Source organism: Chiloscyllium plagiosum, unplaced genomic scaffold (genome assembly GCF_037043375.1).
Source record: "Chiloscyllium plagiosum isolate Xiang-an unplaced genomic scaffold, Cpla_swu_hap1 HiC_scaffold_42, whole genome shotgun sequence".
Lineage (NCBI taxonomy): Eukaryota > Metazoa > Chordata > Chondrichthyes > Orectolobiformes > Hemiscylliidae > Chiloscyllium > Chiloscyllium plagiosum.
In genome coordinates, this window is record NW_028270180.1 from 76,507,943 (window position 1) to 76,513,942 (window position 6,000).

Sequence of the window (6,000 nt, forward strand, 5' to 3'; positions counted from 1 at the left end):
ACTCTCTGGGATTCCCTATCTCTCACACACACTCTCGGATTCCCTTTCTCTCTCACGCACACTCTAGGATTCCCCCTCTCAGACACTCTCTGTGATTCCCAATCTCTCACACACACTCGGGGACTCTCTGGGATTCCCTATCTCTCACACACACTCGGGGACACTCTGGGATTCCCTATCTCTCAAACACACTCCGGGACACTCTGGGATTCCATATCTCTCACACAAACTCGGGACGCTCTGGGATTCCCTATCTCTCACACACACTTGGGGATACTCTGGGATTCCCTATCTCTCACACACACTCGGGGACACTCTGGGATTCCCTATCTCTCACACACACTCTGGAATTCCATTTCTCTCACACACACTCTGGGATTCCCTCTCTCACACACACTCTGGGAAACTCACACACGCACACTCGGGGATTCCCTCTCTCACAATCAGGGATTTCCTCTCGCACACACTCTCTGGGATTCCCTCTCTCTCAAACAGACTCTGGGATTCCCTATCTCTCACACAGACTCTGGGATTCCCCATCTCTCTCACACACTCTGGGATTCCCTCTCTCACACACACTCTGGGATTCCCACACTCTCACACTCTGGGATTCTCTCATACACACTCTGGGATACTCTGGGAATCCATCTCTCTCCGACACTCTGTGAATCTCTGGAATTCCCCCACTCACACACACTCGGGATTCCCTCTCTCACGCACAATCTGGGATTCCCTCTCTCACACACACTCTCGAACTCTCTGGGATTCTCTCACACACACTCTTGAATTCCCTTTCCCTCACACTCTGGGATTCCCACACTTACACACACTCTGGGAATCTGAGATCCCATTTCTCTCAGATACTCTGGGATTCCCTCTCCCAAACACACTCTGGGATTCCCACTCTCACACACACTCTGGGATTCCCACTCTTTCACGCTCTGGGATTCTCTCATGCACACTCTGGTACACTCTGGGATTCCCTCACTCTCACACACAATTTGGAATTCCCACTCTCACACCCACTCCGGGATTCCCACACGCACACTCTGGGATTCCCTCTCTCACACACACTCTGGGATTCGCGCTCTCACGCACAATCTGGGATTCCCACTCTTACACACACTCTGGGAATCTGAGATCCCATCTCTCTCAGATAGTCTGGGATTCCCTCTCTCACACAAACACTTGGATTCTCTCACACACACTCGGGGACTCTCTGGGATTCCCTCTCTCACACACTCTGGAATTCCCTCTCTCCTATACAGTCTGGGATTCCCTCTCACACACACACTGGGACTCTCCAGGATTCCCTCTCTCACACACACTCTGGGATTCCCTCACTCACAAACACTCTGGGATTCTCTCACACACTCACTCTGGGATTCCTTCTCCCTCACACACTCTGGGATTCTCTCTCACACACACTCCGGGACACTCTGGGATTCCCTATCTCTCACACACACTCTGGGATTCCCTATCTCTCACACGCACTCGTAGACTCTCTGGGATTCTATCACACACACTCGGGGACACTCTGGGATTCCCTATCTCTCACACGCACTCTGGGATTCTCTGGGATTCTGTATCTCACACGCACTCGGGGACTCACTGGGATTCTGTATCTCTCACACACTCGTGGACTCTCTGGGATTTTATCACACGCTCCGGGACTCTCTGGGATAGTCTATCTCTCACACACATTCTGGGATTCCCTCTCTTTCAGACACACTCGGGGACTTTCTGGGATTCCCGACCTCTCACACACACTCGGGGACTCTCTGGGATTCTATCACACACACTCGGGGACACTCTGGGATTCCCTCTCACACACACTCTGGAATTCCCTCTCCCTCACACTCTGGGAATCTCTCTCTCACATAGACTCTGGGATTCCCTCTCTCTCACACACACTCTCGGATTCCCTCTCTCACACACACTCTGGGACTCTCCCGGATTCCCTCTCTCTCACACAGTCTGGGATTCCCGCTCTCGCACACACTCTGGGATTCCCTCTCTCGCACACACTCTGGGATTTCCTCTCTCACACACACTCTGGGATTCTCTCACACACACACTGGGATTCTCTCACACACACTCTGGGATTGGCTATCTCTCACGCACTCCGGGATTCCCTCTCTCATACACATTCCGGGACACTCTGGAATTCCCTCTCTGACACACACTCTGGGATTCCCACTCTTACACACACTCTGGGAATCTGAGATCCCATCTCTCTCAGATACTCTGGGATTCCCTCTCTCACACAAACACTTGGATTCTCTCACACACACTCGGGGACTCTCTGGGATTCCCTCTCTCACACAGACTCTGGGATTCCCTATCTCTCACACAGACTCTGGGATTCCCCATCTCTCTCACACAGACTCTGGGATTCCCTCTCTCACACACACTCTGGGATTCCCACACTCTCACACTCTGGGATTCTCTCATACACACTCTGGGATACTCTGGGATTCCATCTCTCTCCGACACTCTGGGAATCTCTGGGATTCCCCCACTCACACACACTCTGGGATTCCCTCTCTCACGCACAATCTGGGATTCCCTCTCTCACACACACACTCTGGAATTCCCTCTCCCTCACACTCTGGGTTTCCCACCCTTACACACACTCTGGGAATCTGAGATCCCATTTCTCTCAGATACTCTGGGATTCCCGCTCTCACACACACTCTGGGATTCCCGCTCTCACACACGCTCTGGGATTTCCTCTCTCAAAAAGACTCTGGGATTCCCACTCTTTCACGCTCTGGGATTCTCTCATGCACACTCTGGTACACTCTGGGATTCCCTCACTCTCACACACAATTTGGAATTCCCACTCTCACACCAACTCCGGGATTCCCACACACACACTCTCGGATTCTCTCTCTCACACACACTCTGGGATTCCCGCTCTCACGCACAATCTGGGATTCCCACTCTTTCACACACTCTGGGAATCTGAGATCCCATCTCTCTCAGATACTCTGGGATTCCCTCTCTCACACAAACACTTGGATTCTCTCACACACACTCGGGGACCCTCTGGGATTCCCTCTCTCACACACCCACTCTGGAATTCCCTCACACACACTCTGGAATTCCCTCTCTCTCATACAGTCTGGGATTCCCTCTCTCACACACACTCTGGGACTCTCCGGGATTCCCTCTCTCACACACACTCTGGGATTCCCTCACTCAGAAACACTCTGGGATTCTCTCACACACTCACTCTGGGATTCCCACTCCCTCACACACACTCGAAGACTCTCTGGGATTCTATCACACACACTCGGGGACACTCTGGGATTCCCTATCTCTCACACGCACTCTGGGATTCTCTCTCTCACACACACTCGGGGTCTCTCTGGGATTCCCTATCTCTCACACACATTCGGGGACCCTCTGGGATTCCCTATCTCTCACACACATTCTGGGATTCCCTATCTCTCACACACACTTTGGGATTCCCTTTCTCTCACACGCACTCGGGGACTCTCTGGGATACTCTCACACACTTTTGGGGACTCTCTGGGATTCCCGACCTCTCACACGCACTCGGGGACTCTCTGGGATTCTATCACACTCACTCGGGGACACTCAGGCATTCCCTCTCACACAGACTTTGGAATTCCCTCTCCCTCACACTCTGGGAATCTATCTCTCACATAGATTCTGGGATTCCCTCTCTCTCACACACAGTCTGGAATTCCATCACTCACACACTTGGATTCCTTCTCTCGCACACAGTCTAGGATTCCCTGTCTCACACACCCTAAGGGATTCCCACACACACTCTCTGGGATTCCCTCTCACACACGCACTCTGGGCTTCCCACTCTCACACACTCTTGGATTCCCTCTCCCTCACACACTCTGGGATTCCCACTCTCACACAAACTCTGGGATTCTCTCACACACACTCTGCGAATCTCTGAGATTCCATCTCTCTCAGATACTCTGGGATTCCCTCTCCCTCACACACTCCGGGACACTCTGGAATTCCCTGACTCTCTAACACTGTGATTCTCTCACACGGACTCTGGGATTCTCTCTCACTCACACACTGCGGGTCACTCTGGGATTCCCTATCTCTCACACACACTCGGTGATTCCCTTCCTATCACACACCCTCGGGGACTCTCTGGGATTCTCTCACACACTCTAGGGGACACTCTGGGATTTCCCATCTCTAACACACTCGCGGGGATTCCCTATCTCTCATAAAACTCGGGGATTCCCTATCTCTCACACACACTCGGGGACACTCTGGGATTCCCAATCTCTCACAAACTCGGGGGCTCCCTCGGATTCTATCACACACTCCTGGACTCCCTGCGATACCCTATCTCTCACACACACTCTGGGATTCCCTATCTCTCACAAACTCTCGGGGACTCTCTGGGATTCCCTATCTCTCACACACACTCGGGGACTCTCTGGGATTATATCACATACTCTCGGGGACACTCTGGGATACCCCACCTCTCACACACACTCGGGGATTCCCTATCTCAAACACACACTCGGGGACTCTCTGGTATTCCCTATCTCTCAGACACACTCGGGGACTCTCTGGGATTCCCTATCTCACACACATACTCGGGGACACTCTGGGATTCCCTCTCTCACACACTCGGGGACTCTCTGGAATTCCCTCTCACACACACTCGGAAACTCTCTGGGATTCCCTATCTCTCATACACACTCGGGGACACTCTGGGTTTCCCTATCTCTCACTCACACTCGGAAACTCTCTGGGATTCGCTATCTCTCACACACACTCGGGGACTCTCTGGGATTCTATCACACACTCTCGGCGACTCTCTGGGATTCCCTATCTCTCACACACACTCGGGGACTCTCTGGGATTCCCTATCTCTCACAGACACTCGGGGATACTCTAGGATTCCCTATCTCTCACACACACTCGGGGACACTCTGGGATTCCCTATCTCTCACACACCCTCTGGGATTCCATCTCTCTCACACACACTCTGGGATTCCCTCCCTCACACACACTCTGGGAAACTCACACACGCACACTCGAGGATTCCCTCTCTCTCTCACAATCAGGGATTTCCTCTCGCAAACACTCTCTGGGATTCCCACTCTCGCACACTCTCTGGGATTCCCTCTCTCTCACACAGACTCTGGGATTCCCTATCTCTCACACAGACTCTGGGATTCCCTCTCTCACACACACTCTGGGATTCCCACACTCTCACACTCTAGGATTCTCTCATACACACTCTGGGATAATCTGGGATTCCATCTCTCTCCGACACTCTGGGAATCTCTGGGAGTCCCCCACTCACACACACTCTGGGATTCCCTCTCTCACGTACAATCTGGGATTCCCTCTCTCACACACACTGGAACTCTCTGGGATTCGCTCACACACACTCTGGAATTCCCTCTCCCTCACACTGGGTTTCCCACCCTTACACACACTCTGGGAATCTGAGATCCTATTTCTCTCAGATACTCTGGGATTCCCGCTCCCACACACACTCTGGGATTCCCACTCTCACATAGACTCTGGGATTCCCACTCTCACACACACTTTGGGATTTCCTCTTACACATAGACTCTGGGATTCCCACTCTTTCACGCTCTGGGATTCTCTCATGCACACTCTGGGACACTCTGGGATTCTCTCACTCTCACACACAATTTGGAATTCCCATTCTCACGCCCACTCCGGGATTCCCACACGCACACTCCGGGATTCCCTCTCTTACACACACCCTGGGATTCCCACTCTCACACACACTCTGGGATTCTCTCACACACACACTGCGAATCTCTGAGATTCCATCTCTCTCAGATACTCTGGGATTCCCTCTCCCTCACACACTCTGGGATTCCCTCTCTCACAAACACTCTGGGAAACTCACACACACATTCTGGGATTCCCTCTCTCACACACACTCCGAGACACTCTGGGATTCCCTCACTCTCAAACACTCTAGGATTCTCTCACATGCACTCT